We start from the raw sequence: 17,727 nt of genomic DNA, 5'->3' as shown, positions 1-17,727 counted from the left end.
CCAGAAGCCAAGTGCAATTTGGAATACTGATGGCTGCGTTTCTAAATTCTGGATCCATCTTCTTACAGACAGGAAATGCATAGACATCTTATTCTAGCCTGGTGTGGTGGTAGCACATCTATAATCCCAGCGCTTGGGAGGTGGAGGCCAGAGGATCACACATTTGAGGCAAGCCTGAGCCAGACAGCAAAATGCCTCCTCAAAAACAAACAAAATTAGAGGCTGAGGAATTGGCTCGGTCAGTAAGATTACTATGTATGCTTGGGAGTCTGAGTGTGAGCTCAGCGCCCACATGAAAAAGCCAGGCAGAGCAGAGGCTCAAGCTTGTAACTGCATCAACGGGAAGGCAAAACAGGAGGGTCGTTGGGGCTCATTGGTCAGCCTGTCTATCTGAATTGGGGTTCAGCCTGGCACCCAGTTTCAAAACTGAAAGACAATTAGTGTAAACCTCTGGCCTCCACACACATGCACACATTCATACATGTGCGCGCGCGCGCGCGCGCACACACACACACACACACACACACACACACATGCTCTTTTGTTTGTATTGTTTTATTTTAGGCAGACCTTGGGACTGAATCCAGAGCCACAGACTCACCAGGCAAGAGATCTACCACTAAGTGACATCCCCGCCCCTGCTGTACATGGTTTAGTCTTTGAAAACTTGCCCACCCTGGTTCCCCATCCCTTCTAAATGGCAGCTGAACTTTCCCATGTGCTCACCACCACCCGACCCTGGGCTGAGTATTCTATTAGAGATGTCCCGGCATCCGAGTACTTGAGCTGCCCAGGCCTCTTCTCCCCACCTTGGTAGGAGCCCCTTTCCCTCCCACCCACCTCAGCTGTGTGGGAAGCAGAACCAACGGGCACCCCACCATCCCAGACCCTCGGCGCTGCCTCTTTGCAGAAGAACCCCTGTGACTCTGCCCTCCCTTTCTCAGATCCAGCTGTGTTGGTGGAAACTCTGCAGCACTACTCAAACCCTGTCCAGGAGGAACCTGAAGCAAGCCTCAGAACCTGTCAGCAACTTAGCTCCAGAGCTAGGCGTAAGAGCAGAAAGAAAGATCCTGGACCGACAGTTCATTTTAATAGTCGACTCCACCATGTTAAGGAGCACCTAGGCAATTAGCAAAGCCATCTTTGAGCTGTCTGCAATGGCATTTTCAGAGACAAATAGATAATGAGGGTGCTGACCTAATCAATGGACAGTCTCATACTGGGTCCGTAATATGATGACATTATTGAGAGGTGTGAAGGGAGAAGGTGGGGTGTAGTTGTAACAAGCAGGTCACTGGACTGTGTGTGTGTGTGTGTGTGAGAGAGAGAGAGAGAGAGAGAGTGTGTGATTACATATGTGTAGTGGTATGCTCACCTATTCATGTGTACATGGAGGCCCCCAGTCTGGATGTCTTGCTTTATTGTTCATCATCTGTTTTTAGCTACTTTCCTGTCACTATGATAAAACACCAGGACGAAAAACAACTTAGAGAAGAAAGGGTTTGCTTTGGCTTATGATTCCAGAGGGATGAGTCCATCATGGTGGGGACTCGTGGCTGAATCAACAGGCTGGCAGCAGAAGCAGGAAGCTGAGAGCTCACATCTTCAGCCAAAAGCAGGACGCAGAGGGAGCAAACTGGAAACAGGTGAGGCTTTCCACTTGCAGATGCTGCCTCCAGGGATACTCTTCCTCCTGTGAAGTGACACATCCTTAACCTCCCCAAATAGCGCCAACAGTTGAGGACCAACTGCCCAATACTATAGGGGGCTTTCCTCATTCAAACTACTATGTCACACCTGGTGTGTGTGTGTGCGTGTGCGTGCGTGCGTGTGTGTGCGCGCGCGCACACATGTTTGGGGGCTCATACATGTGTGCACGTGTGTGGTGGCCTAAAGTTAACATCCAGTGTCTTCCTCCCTCATACCCATACCTCACATACTGATGCAGCGTCTCCCACTGAACCAGGGCTCCCAGATTTGGGCCAGTCTAGCTAGCCAGCTTGCCCCATGCATCCTCTGGCTCTACCTCATGGGTGCTGGGATCATAGGTGGCCACTGTGTCTGTTTGGCTTTTATATAGGTTCTGGGATCAGAATTCTAGTCCTCACACTTTAATAGTGTAGGCATTTTCTCTACTAAAACATTTCTCCATCTCTCCACCTTAGTTTTTGAGCCACGGTCTCTGGCTTAACCTAGCGATCACCAGGTCAGTTAGATTGGCTCACCAGCAAGCCACTGTTTCCCATTCCCTACCTATGCTGGGGTCATAGGTCAGCTCTTTTACCTGAATGCTTGGGATCTGAACTCAGATCCTCAGGTTTGAACAACAAGTACTTCACCCATTGAGCCATCTCCCAGGAATCCTGGAGTATAGACTTAGGGGCTAAATCTTGCCCTGGCCCCTTCCTGGATTCCCCCGCTCCACTTCCTGTCCAGCATGAAGAAATTCCTCCATGAAGTGTCCTCACTATGGGGATGGTGTTTGGTGTAACTCATGGGATGAGTGTGAGCATGGACTGAATCAGGAGACGAATACTTCCTTTCTTGTTCCATTTGCCAATGTCAGGTGACTCATCATAGTGACTGCACTGTGATGCTGATAGGCTGATAGGTCCTTGAGATGCTGACCTCAGCCAAGAAGGACTTAGGAAAAGAGAAACCCCACGGTGCCCAGGATCGAGGCTGGGTCCCCTGGAAACTTTGAGATACAGACCAAAGACAGTTGAGGGCCTTAATGGGAGGGCTCTGGATAGAAGAGAGCCAATTCAAGACCTTACACCTGGTGGCTAGAAGGGTCATCTTAATAGAGGGCATCTGCCTACAAAGCCAGTCCCGGCACACAGGTGAGGATGTGACCCATGGCCCAGGACAATTCTCCCTACAGATGTCAATGGAAGTCTCAGTAGCAACTCTTCCCAGCAGCCCCTGGCGGCCTGAACCTAAAATCTCAACGGAATATAACATGTTCCTAACTCATGAACGGGCAGGGAACTCCACAGGGAGTCGCAAGAGGGCCACCCTCTGGGAGGAGGACAGAGGTGGCTTCTCAGGCAAGGCCACATAGGAAGGGCTATGGAGGACTGCACTCGATACACAGTCACATCCCCAGCATTTATTTGAAACAGAACATTAATTCTGACTGTCATTAGAGTCCATTTCAATTTTGTAATAACATAAAAAGTTAAGAGTCTAATTTATTCATACAAATCTTGTTAGCATCCAATTTCCACATAATGTAACATATCTCTTAAAACGCTGACAAAGCAGGAGAAATTAAAAACAGTTTAAAAAAAGATATTCAAGGGTTCTCACTGCCTTGGAGGCAAAGGTGAGGAGGCGGACAGGTCAGAGCAGTGTGGAGTGGGCTAGATGCTTGGGGACCAGAGGGGCAGGCTAATTCCTTATACACCCCAGGCTGCCCCCTCCGGCCGCCTCCCCATGGTCCCCACACGGGGGGGGGGGGGAGGGAGGATGAGGAGTCGCCACCCATGCTCACCACAGACAGCCGCCAGGCACTTCCCTTCAGCAAACGGATCCCGGGGAGCCTGTAAGCCCTCTTAATTACACAGCTGTGGTGTTTGCATTAGATAGCTGTCACCCTGTAATTTACCCATACATGGGTTTTAATTGTACATTAATCTTTCTTACACGCCACTCCCATGCTAGAGTCTATACGGACAGCAGCTGGGGGGGGGGTCACTGTGTTTATCCCTCAACCAAAAACAGCTGATGAGTGTAATTGCACACTGCCCCCTCCCCCACACACCTTGCTCTTCCAGGATTACCTGCTGGCTGTTGGGCCTGGGAGAGAGATTCCTGTCACCTGCAAGCCACCTTTCAGCACTGTGTTTGACTGTTTCACAGCTGACATCAATTTTAGCGGAAAGGTCAGCAGCAACAAACAATCTTCCCATCAGCAGCCCCGTGCTTTTGGGGGGTGTCCTGTCATCCTCTCTCTAAATTCTCACAGGATGGGTGGGCCTGGGAGGGCTCACCTGCGGGGGGATGGAGAGCCACCCTGCGAACCTAAGAAACCTTGCAGCACAGAGGTTCCAAGGTCACTTGGAGAGCTAGGAAGGAGAAGTATAAATTACAAAGCCCTGGATGGCTGCCAGGGCCCCAGGAAGCTACATTTAGCGTGCCATTCTCCCGGCAGCAGGATGAAGCCTTAACTCTCTTCCCGAGGAATTTGAATGGAATTTGTTACGGGGACGTTGTGATTGAAATATCACCAATTGGCTTTTCATGACAACTCAGCAATAGATTGCAATGGCGACGGGGCTCTCTCTTTCTCCGTGTGTGTGTGTGTGTGTGTGTGTGTGTGTGTGTGTGTGTGTGTGTGTGTGTAGAAAGGGGGGTTGCTTGCTGGTGTGTTCTCAGGTTGACCAAAGTGGCAATGAGGGAATCCCCATACAGTATTTTTGACATCCTGATGAAGCCCTATGCCCACAATGAGCTGATACCGTGTAACACAGATTTCAAAAAGACACCTTGACATTTGCCCAAGATCAGATTTCCACTGCCAGAGGCCCAGGAGGCTTTGGGCTTATGGAGGTCTATCCACTCCCCAAACTCCTCCTGTAATCATCTTCATTTAAGCTAAGGACAATTAGCACTGGGGCGGAGCAGACACTCCAGAAAGCGGGGGAGGGGAGAGTAAGTGTGCACAGCGCATCTTCTTTGTGGAAAATCTTAGCAGCGGTTTTCCCGGGGAAAACACGGACGGGTCTGTTTTGTTTTGTTTTTGTTGGTCGCTTGAGCTTTTTGGTTTCTCAATGAATCTTTGACTGTCCTAGAACTCACTCTGTAGACCAGGGTGGCCAAAAACTCTCAGGGATCCACCTGCCTGTCTCCTGAGTCTGAGATTAAAGAACGGCAGTTTTGATTAGTTTTATTGTTACACACTTTCTGGTGTGCTGAACAAAGCTTTGGGGATCCTCTGTGGTGAGCGAGGCTCTAACAGTTGTACTTAGGCAAAGAGAGACCCATGATCCATCACAGGGAAGCCCAGGAAATAAAAATGAAAGAAAAATGTATGTCCCTGGGGCCAAAGGTTTATTTCAGGTGCAGCCCTCCCCCCTCTCTCTAAAAACCAAAACGAAACAGTGCCTCACAAGGTAGCCCAGGCTGGCACCAGGCTAGAATCCTCCTGCCTCAGCATCTCATCATACGCTAGAATGGCAGGCTTGTGTCATCACACATGGTAAACTTTGACCTTTGACTTCCTCTCCCTGGAGATGTAGCTTTTGGAGAGCAGAACTGTTTAAGAGAGGGGACATTTCAGCACTCCCAGAGAGGCTGTACTGAGGGGTCAGGAGCATTCGAGTGGCCACGGGTGGTCAGCCCTGCCCCGAGTTTGTCGTGTGTCTGGAGGTGGCTGGCTTTTGGAGACAAAGGCTCCTGGCATGAATACACCAGGATCTGGAGTAGTGAGACATGAAATACTGAATGAAGTATGAGGCTCAAGTCCCCAGGTTGTTTATGAGTCCGAAGCAGGGTCGATTTAGGTGGTTTTTGATAAACATTTCATACTCTACATCCTAAGAGAGGCAGAATACTTGTCAAGCACACATCTTTATGAGCTGTCCGCCTATAAAACTCGCACGGAAGGTCCGTGCTTAATGCTGGTCTGGCAGTAAATTGGCGCGTCGCGCTGGTCGGCAGAATCAAATTAGCATCGACCCGTAAAAATGTTACTGAATGATTCCTCAAATCTGCCAAGTCTTCAAATCAATTTCGAAAAAAAAACGTCAGCCTTTTTTTTTTAATGTTGATAAACCTTTCATATTAGTTATCACAGAAGACCATAAACCTCCCTAATCTGCCTTCTTACCCCCACGGGGGGAAAAAAAAGGTGTTGCTTTCCCAAACTGCTCTTAGCTCTTCCATCTTCACACACCCGCCTACACAGCACATAAACAATGCCTGTGTCACAGAGTCATTTGTTGTCCTATTTTAAAGTGAAGTGTATTTGGTTCACACAGGCCCTGTGCCCTGTGATCCCAAACCTTGGAGAGAATTTCTCCCAATACCAAGACAGAGAGTTCCCTTGCTTTGCCTTGGAGATAAGCAGTCTCAAGTTGGCTTCTAGAATCCTCTAATGTTGACCTATGTATTTGCGTCTCTTGAGCACCCAGTGTCTTTGTCCTGTGGGCGTTTCTCTGCTGATACTCAGGGGTGGGCTCACACTGATTCATTGGGGAGGTATGGTCTCTCTATCTTGAGGATCAGCCCTGCTGCCCCGGCTAGAATCCCTTACCCATGTTGTCAAACCTTAGACTCTGTGCTGTCTGCACCCAAGTTATATGTGGGTCTACTCCCTTCCCTGAGGATAACAGGTACACGAAGAACAGCACATGTGTTCCAAGGACTCTGATCCAGGCTCTCATTGCCCAACCACACTGTTTTCCAAAGACTTCTGTCAAGTTGGAAGGGAGTGGGCCAGAAGCAGCCAAAGGCAGAAGGTATCGCTATGGTCAAGTGGTGGCAGGATCTGTTGAGTAGTTTGTTAGACACGAGCTTCTGCTTCTACTGGAATGCAAAGCATGCCAGCCACGGAAAACTAGCACAGACAGCCGAGGAGCCCGTGACACACAAAGGGGACACTGCTTTTGACAGGGCAGGGGAACTTCCAGACACCTGCAAAGAAACCCAATAGCAGGTACATCCATCAAGGATGAAGATGAAGGCACCTAAGGAATGGAACTTAACACATGCTAGACAAGTGTTCTACCATTGATTCCTTCTCTGCAAGATTCTAGGCAAGGGAAATTACCTCCTATCTGTACCACTGGGCTACATTGCCAGACCTTTTCCTTTGAGACAGGGTCTTATGAAGTTCCCCAACCTGGCTTTGAACTCACTCTGTAGCCCAAGAAGGCCATGAACTTGTGATCCTCCTGCCTCAGCTTCTGGATTGCAGGACCATGCATCAGGCCTGGCTAAGGGATGATGCTCTTTAATGGCCAGTGCTTATATATAGCCTTGGGTAAGCATGCCTGCTCCTCCATCATAGCTGGCTTTGGACACTAGGGGGAACAGATTCCCAGCATGGATATCCTCTAAGGAGAATCCAGTGGAGTCCTCACCAGGCAGCTCAGTATATTGACAAACCCCTGTTGAGTCAGGGAGGTAGGAGGGACTATGAGGACCAAGGGGCAGCTTCATCATGGGAGCCTTTATTCACTGGGCTTTCGTGGGGCCTAAATTTGTGCTAGGATGGTCTTGGACACTGAAACACAGCAGTAAACATGAGTCCCACAGGGCAGACTCAAAGTTCATGGCATCTGTTAGGGTTCCCACCCCTCACAGAAATGCAAGACTACTCCATCTCCCACCTTCTAGAAGGGCAGATTTAAACTTCCCCCGGAAAAGAATCATACACAGCTATAGACATTTAACAACCCTATCCTCTGGGAATGGAAGTGAATTTTAAGATTTGTTGAAGAATATTTTCAGGTTCAAAATATTCTGGGCAAAAAAGAAACTCTATTAGTCATCTGAGAAATCAAATTAAAAACACAGTGTGATAGCTCTACATAGTCGCAGGATGGCTAAAATGATAAAAGCCAACCACATAGTGTTAGAAAGGATGTGGAGTGACCGGAACTCTCTCACATAACTGTTGAGTAGACTTAAGGTGGTGAGTCCCACTACCCCGCATGCACCTGAGTGCATACAGGCGCGCGCGCGCGCGCACACACACACACACACACACACACACACACACACACGAGCAAGCGTACACACACACACTCGTGCACATGCATGCACACACCCACGGGGCTCACCAGGAAGTTTGGGCTGATCTTGAGTTCACGATCCTCTGGCCTTAGCTTCCCACGAACGGGGATTGCAAGTGTGCACCTCCATGCCTGAGAGCATGAGCACTTCCTAACCCTGGCTGCAGTTCCCATAAAAGATGTGTTCCCCTAACCCAGCGCGCCGCCGAAGTCCATGCTTCCCAGATATGTTTACACATACCCAAGAGACACATGCAAAAACGTGCGCAAACGTGGCTTGGAATAGTCAAAAACTCTGAACAACCTGAATGGCGATCAACAGGCAATCAATAGAGTATGTCCACACGATGGCGTGGTACTGGTCAGCTCCTTGTTTCCACGGCAAAACAGACTTTGTAACTGCTTTGTAAAAAGAAAAGGAGGTTTTAGCTCACGATCCTAGCGCTCCCAGTACATGATCTGGAGGCCCTGAATGCATTGGCGTTCTGGTGAGGGTGCCAAATGACAGCAGTAGGGCATGCCCTGGGGCCAAGGGGCAGCAAGAAAGAGATGACCAGTATGATTCCACAACCCCATTTTGGGCATGCCCTGAAGGGTGACCTCCTAATGATTTGCAATACTTCCCAATTAGTACCACCTAGGGAACAAAGCCTTCCAAACGTGAGCCTCTGGTGGACACTCATGCAAACCACAGTAGGAACCCTGTGCAGACAAATCTCTCAAACATGATGCTGACCCAGGCACGCATGTGCACAGGCTGTAATTCCATCACTATCAAGTTTAGGAGCAAGGGAAACAAACCTACGCCATTAGTTACATGTGGCGAAGGGGGGTGGAACGGACCAAAAGGGAATTCTGAGGTGTGTGTTAGCCATATTGATTCCTGCTCTGGTGCTGGGGACTCAGGACTGGGCAGCTCTCAGACAGTCGCTACATTTCTCACATACGACCCACTCACTTGTGTGTATGCTAGCTAGCTGTAACCGGGTTAGGGCTTTAAAATGCGCTTGCGAAACACGTCACTATGTCATCAGGAAACCATTTTTAAAAGATTTGGGGCTGGAGAGATGGCTCAGCAGTTCAGAGTGCTTGCTGCTCTTCCAGCGGACTCAGATTCAGTTCCCAGCATCCACACAGGTAGCTCATAACTGCCTGGAACAGCATCCTCAGGAATCTGAAGCTCTTTTGGTTTCCTTGGGCGTCTGCACACTTACACGCATGCACACACACACACACACACACACACACACACACACACACACACACATACACAATTCCTTTAAAATAAAGACTTAAGGTGACCCTGGCCCCGAGGAACTACAAGCCCCGCCCCAAATCCTTTTCACATTATCAGTTTAAATCCCTGACCAACTTGTTAGACTAGGAGATCAAACACAAAGGAAAATATAACAATAACAACAGCAGCTGTTGCCTTGCCAAAAGCTGCTAGACTTACTCTAGGAGGTGGGGGGGGGGGGTCTATCGTTATTCTCATTTTATAGCTGAAGAAACCAAGTCCCTAGTCTACACAATGACTAAGGGGCAAGCTAAGATTCCAACCAGACCAGTTTGACTCTGTGTACCAGCTTCAGTTACAACCCAGAGGTGGCCCCCTGGGGTGGAGTGAGGGGTGTCTGTGGTTGTCATGGTTGTCTGTTGACATTTTAATTCATGGAAAAGGAAATGGAGAAGAGTTAAATAATAGGCATAGAGTGCTTTCACGGGATGAATGGTCATGAAATTAGATTTGCAGATGAAGCCAAACCTCGTGAGACCCCAAATCTAAGCAGAAAACAGCAAGACAGACCCAAGCAGGAGAAACTCAATTTACTACACACACCGAGGCAGTAATCCACACTAAATGACTTTCCAGAGATGAAGGCGTGTGAGTGGCTGCCATGAAGGGTAGCAGAGGTGGCACCGGCCACAGACACCAGGCAGCCTCTGCTGAAAAGCCATGGGAACTGTCCCTGGGGAAGGGGACCCACATCGGAGCCAGGTGTTTGCGAGGCATCCTCAGAAGGGAGAGAACCACCCAGGCCTGGGCAGGTTTCCAGAGAAGCCCAGAACACTGGCCCCTGCAAGCCTGATGCTGACCCTGCTCCCCGCTGTTTCAAGCAGTGTGGCAGTCTGCCTGGATCACGTGTTGGACTCAGCCAGGGTAGCCAGTGCCTGCTTTGAACACTGACTGACTCAACCAGTTTTGAATGGCTTCAGTGATGTAATCACTGACCACTGGTGTAGACAGACTTCACAATGAGCTGGGTTCCCCAGCTGGGAAGCTCAGCAGTGTAGACAGAGTACCCGCCAAGCATACTGGCTCAACCTGAGCACAAAGACAACCGGCTTCCTGTGCTGGTGTCCAACAGTGTAGGCAGACCGCATTACCCATTGTGCTTAACCACCTAGGCCCTGGAAGACAAAGGCTCTGACGTGTCAGCCTGGGTCTGAAGGGAAGTCTGGGCCTAGGCAGAGTCCAGTCACCAAGAAAAGCTGTTGAAGCTAGAGAGGCTGAGCAATCTGAGCTATGTTCAAAGGCCCTGGAGAATGGAGCAGACACAGACCAAATGGAAGGTTCCAGTGCAAACTCCCAAGACTTCACCGGGGTACACATACTGCATGGACCACACACTGGCTCCACAAGGTAGACGGGCTGTCTGCATCAAACCCTAATTCAGCCAATGTAGATAGACTGCACGCATTAGGCCCCAGCTCAGCTAGTGTGGACAAACTGTGTGTCACGTGACGACTCTGGCAGTGCAGACAGACAGCAGGAAAAAACAACACTCGAGCTCGGTGGCCCTGAGCCTGAGTATGTTGGCCCAGCACCCCAAGACTAGGTATGGGGCCCTACACATAGGAGGTCAGTATTTGCTGGATGCTGAGATTCTCCCAGCAGGTACTGCCTCCTTCCCTTACCCCACCAGGAATACAGGAAGTGCACCCCCCCCCCCAACAAGGCTGGAGGACGGCCTCAGTGATCACAAGACTGGGCAGATGAATCTTGTCCAGACAGATGAGTCAGCCCCCCAGAAGAGATGGCTTCCACGATGGGTATGACTTGTCTGTTGAGCATGAGTCAATCTGAGCCTAGAGTATAGAATGTTGTGTCAGGTCCCCATGGATGGGTATCTGGTCCACGGACAGCTAGCAATCACAGCAGAAGAGAGACAGGCCAGCCTGAACAGAAAGCTTTGAACAAGCTATAGACAGCCACAGGGAACACACTACCAGAGAGAGTAGGGAAGAACAGCCTACCCTTAGGCAAAGAGCTTCAGATAGGCCAGCGTTTACAAAGCATAAAACTGCTCCGTCCAGAACCTCTCCTTGCCTGTCATCGCTCTTATCCCCAAGGCTGGCCCAGCTTGGAAGCAGCTGGCTCTGGCCCAGATGGAGTAAGGACAAGGTGACAGCGACCTGGGCTGTTGCCTGCATCTCGGTAGCTGCCACTCAGCTCAGGGCCTGCAGCCAACAGCATGGGCCCACCAGGAAGTAGGGTGACTCACAGGCCTGCTTTCCACCACCCCAGCTCTGGAAGACGATGACGGAGGGAAGCCACGTCCCTGAGCCGCAGACAGCCTGAGAAGAGTCAGACTTCAGAGGGAGTCAGGGAGCTCTCGACCCCGGGCGGGCAGAGGCTCTCAAAGGGATGGAAGCAGCGTGGTAGGAGGGAGAGACGAGAGGAACGAGGAACGCGCACAAGAGAGTTCTTTCTGGGGCAGACGCCAGCCAACTGCCAGGTTAGATCAACTACATGGCAGGCGAAGCTAAGAGAATACAATACAGGCAGGAGCGGCAGGCAGGCAACCAACTCCAGGAGAAGGTGGGCGTCAGTGTCCTGCAGGCGGCTGGCACACAGGACAGAGCCCGCAGGGGGCTGAAGCCTTGCCCCACTTCCCCTCGGGAAAGGCAGGTCCTGAGAGGAGCTAGCTCAGCAGAAAGGTGTCAGTTCCAGAAAGGGAATGAGCAGTACTCCAGCTGCTCCTTACCTGAGAGCCCTGGCAAGGCTGTCACTGAGCACTAAGTGCCTACTATGTGCTCTGTGTGTGTGTTTTGCTTGCGCTGACAATGACGCAGCCTAGAGTCATCTGGGAAGAGGGAAACTTAATTGAGAGGAGGTCTCCATCAAATAGGCCAGTGGGCATGTCTTTAAGGGCATCTTCTTGCTTAATGATTGATTTGGGGCTGGAGAGATGGCTCAGCGGTTAAGAGCACTGGCTGCTCCTCCAGGGGTCCTGAGTTCAAGTCTTAGCAACCACATGGTGGCTCACAGCCATCTATAATGGGATCTGATGCCCTCCTTCTGACATGCTGGCATACGTGCAGAGAGGGCATTCATATACATAAATAATAAATAAATAAATACTTAAGGATTGATGTGTAAGAGTCCAGCCCACAGTGGGTGGGGCCACCCTGGCACATGGTCCTAGGAGCTGGCCTTGAGCCAAGAGGGCGAGTCAATAAGCAGGAGTCTTCCCTGCCTTTGCTCCAGCTCCTGCCTCTCCATTCCTGCTTGAGTTCCTGTCCTGATTCTCTCCATAACGGACCATGGCAGGGAAGTGTAAGACGGAATGAACCCTTCCCTCCCCAAGTGGCTTCTCGTCTTGGTGTTTTCCCACAGGAGCAGATAACCAACCTGACCAACATGGTGGCATGGAGGTGGCTTGGGAGTACTGCAGAGACCTGGTCGCACCGCCAGCCATCGGACCACCCAGTCCTGGACAGGAGCTCAGGACCCCAGGGGGAATCTCTGTCTCAGGGAGCCAAGGGTTCTCACCAGCCTCATCTCAACCACCTCACCAGGCCCCCTCCCAAACAATTCCTTTGGAACTTCGAATCTTTAACTCCCGGTCCATTGCTGCTCCTTTCTCACGGGTCTCCAAACCCCACAGCAGTCTGTCCCAGACACCTCTGTCCCTCTCCTTCATCCGTCGGCGGCACGCAGAGGTCTTCTCATAGCAGGTGACCAGAACTTTCTCATTCATTCCTTCAGCAAGGGCAGCTGTGCCGGCTACTGCCCATGCCTGGTCTCCCCACCCCAGGCCCTCAGTCTAAGCCAACATGTGGGTGCTGGGAATTGAACTCGGGTCCTTTGGAAGAGCAGCCAGTGCTCTGAACCTATCAGCCATCTCTCAAGCCCCTGCCCTCCGTCTAAGCCAGCTCACCCGCCTGCAGGGCTCATAACAACTTGGCCGTTTCTGTCGGAGTCACAACTCAGTGGTAGAGCATTTGCTTAGCACGCATGGGTCCAATGCTGTAAAGAAACAACCTGGGCACCCCCTCCCTACTTTTCTCAAGCCTAGACTACCACAGCATTGGTTACGGCTAATAATGCCTTTGCCTAGCATACGATAGCGTGATGAATGAGAGACGGTGAAGTCTCTGTCCCGCAAGGGACATCCAATACATCCTCAATAAGCACTCACTGATGGCAGAATGAAGGAGAGTGACAAGGGGGTTGGCCCTGGGAGTGTGACACAAGAGTCATTTGATTCCAAGTTTCAACACTGACAATCGCAGTTTAGTTCAAATAAACGTCACTCACCAAAGCCAGCCAGGTTTGACAGGAAAAGGATACCATATACCGTTACTGTCACCAGACCTCCCCCCAAAGTACTGGCTCCCCTGAAGCAGGGTTTTCCAGCTGGGGAGAAAGAATGAGAATCTCAGCCTGCCAGCCGGGCAGGCAGCTATGTCTGACACCCCCAGCCCAGGGCCTACATCCGGGTACTCTGTGAGAGTAGGACCAGGGCTGCTTCTGGATGTTGGCCCACAGGGACACAGACTTGTCCGGCTTCCCGACAGCATTAACTGCTCCTCTGATTTCCTAACCACCCACGATCAAGTCCCAGCGGCAAGTCTGTCTGCAACACCAGATCACAAATGACAGGTAGTTTTGCAGAGGGTAGAAGTCACAGTTCCTTCACACTAGCGATGTGTTAGCCACATCCTCTGCCACAGCAATTTACTAACTGTAGGGTCACTTAGCCTTCAGCCAATAAGAAGTGAGCCGAGGTCTCCCTATCCTCTGCCACCTGAGCTCAGGAAGCTGTCCCCAGGTTACCTGAGCCAGGGAGCCTCCTCTATTCAGGGGCAGCTTTTTCTTGGGAGGAGAAAAAAAAAAAAAAAAAACAACAGCTGCTCTGAAGTCAGACAAATCCAGCAAGGACTCCAAGGACAAAGCTCCAGGAGCCTCTCTGGCCACCACAGTGTCACAGGAAGGCTGCCCACCTCCCACAGGCATCCTGATACTGATGCTACGTATGCACACAGCCAGCATCTTTACTCATCTACTTTATTTTTGGCTGTCCCTCTGCACTGCTGTCTTGACCTCCTCGGGCCAGCATTATATAAACCTCCTTTTAGAAGATTCATTACCTTCTGATTAACACAGGGCCGGGCAGTTGTTTACTGACTGCTATTTGTTTTTGTAGCTGCCATGCATAGGCAAATCAGAGTGGTGGGAACATGTGGGAGCTAAACGGGGTAGGCAAGAGGCAGACACGTGAACTGGTGACCACACCTTCCTTGTCTGTCCCTATCAGCACTCTAGAGGCCACAGCAGCTTATTCTGACCCCATACAACCAGCAAAACAGCAATCACAGTTCTGAGCACCAACCTCTCCTCCATCAGCAAAGCCACAAAAGGCAGCGGCTGGCACGAACTCAGAGTAAAGTACAGGGAGGCAGCCAGCACTGTATTTCCAATCAGAGAAATCTGACTTTCCCCGTTGTAAGTGAATGGAGGGTAAATTCTGAGATGAGCCTGCCAAGCATACTTGCCCAACAACCATGGGGCCCCGGGGATGGGGTGGGGGTAGGGGGTGGGGGGCGGTAGTTAACTGAACTTTCCCAGACTTATTAGCTTACATAAACAGAGATTTGAATAAATGTTTTAAAAATGAAATTCCCTTGATACTCTGTAATCAGTAAATGTTCATTACAGAAACACAGCAAATATGCATAAAATTTCCCAAGTGATGTTCCAGCTACAAGATGGAAAAGGCATCTCCAACAGCAGGCTGAGTTACAAAGCATCCTCCGTCAAACAAGCCAGCTCTCCTCTCCCGGCTGGAGCCAGAGAAAAATAGATTTCATTTTGCCCACTCAGGGAATTTACAAATGAGCACACCCCCTCCCCGGCTGATGGATGTCTCTCTATAAATAATTAATCCTTGACCTTGCTTTGAGAAAGCCTTGGCATTTTAAATTTGGGATCTAAAAAAAAAAAAAAAAAAAAAAAAAAAAAAAAACAAGAAAAACAAGAATCAATACCTGGGGAACATAATTCACTGCCACAAAGCCAGATTCCCAGTAAATAAATTAATACACTGACCATTCATGTGTCCCATGGTGATGCCACCAAATGATGGGACAGGGTCAGGCTTTGAGGTTTTCTGAGTTCAAATGCTATTGGGTTATTGATTACCCCAATTTGACTCGGTCTTTTCAAGGTCTGAAGAGCACCTCTCTTGTGTGTCACTTTAGGGAGACCAATCTGCATAATCCCCCAGAACATGTTTCCACTCTCCTCAATAGGTGGGGGACCCTGTCTGCCTGCGAGTGGTGGGAGTCACCGGATCAAAAGAGAAGGCCCTGTAGGGTGTGATGGTGCGCACCTGTAATCCCTGCACTCAGCAGGTTGAGGTCATGAGTTCCAGGCCAGCTTGGGCTACATGCTAAGACCCTGTCTAAAAAGGAAAAGAAAGAGGTTCTTCTGTAAGAACCACGGGCCCTGGTTCAGTCTTTCCAACTGTGCTTTTGGGGGCATTAACAGGATCAGGAGACACTGGCGGTAGGACATTTTTTAAGAGTTCAAGTGTAAAAGGTTGCACTAGGGAGGGACTTAAGACAAGTCCCTCTACCCACCAGTGTAAGGTCAAAGTTAACCCTCAAAAAAGTGGACTTGTTGGAGGAAGCCCATGCCTGTGATCTGAAAGAGTTCATCTGCCTTTACCGCTTTACCCACCCTTACCACCTGGAGCTACGTCCTTGCCCGCCCCCCCCCCCCCCACTGAGTCTCCCACTTGCTTTCTGGCTACATCCATAGAAACAGAGAGTCCTAGAAGCCTGTTCCTCTTAGAGCCAATCAAGCTTAGGGTCCTGCTGGGAGGCGGATCAGAGATGCGATGCCGGGTGATGCTGAAATGGCCGCAGGTCAGGGTGTTCCAAGATCAGACCTGTATGCCTGCAATCCAGTACATAGTCCTCTGACTGTTCCAGGGCCCGGTGAGGGCCGCAGGACCCAGAGACAAGATGTACAACTAAAGTAAGATTTGGAGTCCTGCGCGGGAAATAGAGAGGTCACTTGATGCCCAAGCGCCACCTCTGGCCCTGCCCAAAATCGGGAACGCACCTTCACCTGGCCAGGCCGGCCTTGGCAAAGCAGCCCTGCTCAGCAGCTGGAGTTGCAGCCGCCGCTAGAGATGGGCTCGGTCCCGCCGCAAAGAGTATCATCTCACCGCCCCCTATTCCCAGCCGCCTGAGGTTCCAACTCCCGCACTCTGGACACACGCATGCACAAATCTCCCTGCTATCAGTGACGCACGCACACACACTTGCCCGGAGCTCAAAACAGGCCGGGGCCCTAGAGAGTTGCTGGGTGGAGATGCGCGCGATGGAGCGCAGGGACACCTTATGCCTCCCGGTAGGGAGCCAAGGTCGTCAGTGACTTCCCCTTTCGCCTTGCCGGCCCCAACTGACCCCTACGTCCCAGCTCCAAGCGCACGCCAAAGCCTTGGCACCTTGGACGCTCCAGCCCGGCCCTGGGGCGCTCGTCGCTCAGTGCCCAAAGCTACTTCCACGCACCCAGCATCCAGATCTAGGAGGAGGAGGAGCGAAGGTTCCTCAGGGAGAGCCCTTGGAGAGAGAGAGAGGCAGTTCCCAGGCGTGAAGAAAATCAAGGATCGAAAGTATAATTAAAGTTCCCGCTCATGGGGGCCGGTCCCCAAAGTGCAGCCAGACCCAAGCACCGCACGCCGTACCAGCACCTGCAGCTTGGGACTCCGATCCAGGTCCAGCAGCGAGGATTGCGCTCAGAGCGGTTCTGGTTCGCTCAAGGGTTCCCTGGGGCATCCCTTCGGGTGAGCAGCCCGCACAGGGAGGGAACGGGATGATGTGGGGCGCAGGCACTTACCTGGTGCGACCGGTGCTCTTCAGGCAACGGGTTCCTCCGGTCCGGCGCGGTTCTTGGCGGCAGGAGGATCCTCCCGGGCGCTGGGTCTCTTTCTTTGCGTAGTCCTAGGTCCTGGGAGTGGACGGTCGGCGTGGAGTCGGCGGCCGGAGCGCGCGGGAGAGGTTGCGGCTGCGTGCTCCTATTGGGTCTCCCCAGCACTGGTTGCGTCCCCTGTCTCCGCCGCCACCGCCCGGTCCTGTCTCCTCCCCGCGGTGCCACCGGATCCGGCTCCAGCGCCGGGAAGGCTCGCAGCGAAGTGCGAGCGAAGCCTCCGGCGAGGCTGGAAATAGCGCCGCGCCCGCCCGGCGCCCCGCCCCCAGCCCGGGCCCCGCCCCACGGCGGAAAGCCGCTACCGTGGTGGCGGGGCAGAGAAAGGGGAAATCTCTTTCTCCGATCGCTCAACCCTCCCGGGAGCTCACGGGCGCCACACCCACGCGCGCTCTGCGGCTCCCGCGGCCCCACTGGCCGCGCGCTCCGCTCCGAAGGAGATGCCGCTGGGCGCGGTCGGGCGACCGCGGGGGGTGGGGCGGTATTGGAGCGGGCAGCGCCGGGCTCGGGGATCCCAGAGCACTGGACTCTGGTCTGCAGCTGGGCTCCACTACGCAGCTTCTTTGCGTAGTGCCGGGTGGTGGCACCGAGTAACCCCACACTGACCTGCGGGGAAAAAAAAGAAAAGGCGCCAGCACGCAGGGTTGTATGCTCTAGACCCAACGCTGCGGGGGCGCAGGGCTTGCAAAGGGATCGATGCACGGAAGAGTCGGGTAGGTTCCCAGACTACAGTCCTCGTGGAATTCGATCAAGGCTTTGTCT

General features: G+C 51.8%; 1 protein-coding gene across 1 annotated transcript in view; it reads right to left on the bottom strand.

The window, feature by feature from the left end:
- Chst8 (carbohydrate sulfotransferase 8) overlaps nucleotides 1–17,390 on the bottom strand; it is a 127,595-nt gene extending 110,205 nt beyond the window's left edge. Inside the window, exon 1 of the mRNA XM_051207293.1 lies at nucleotides 16,879–17,390. The gene's annotated coding sequence lies outside the window, so the exon portion shown is untranslated. The remainder of the gene's footprint in view (nucleotides 1–16,878) is intronic.
- Nucleotides 17,391–17,727: the final 337 nt, after the last annotated feature.

Source organism: Phodopus roborovskii, unplaced genomic scaffold (genome assembly GCF_943737965.1).
Source record: "Phodopus roborovskii unplaced genomic scaffold, PHOROB, whole genome shotgun sequence".
In the NCBI taxonomy this organism is placed as follows: domain Eukaryota; kingdom Metazoa; phylum Chordata; class Mammalia; order Rodentia; family Cricetidae; genus Phodopus; species Phodopus roborovskii.
The sequence above is the reverse complement of the archived record's forward strand: the minus strand, read 5'-3'. Positions and strand labels throughout refer to the sequence as shown.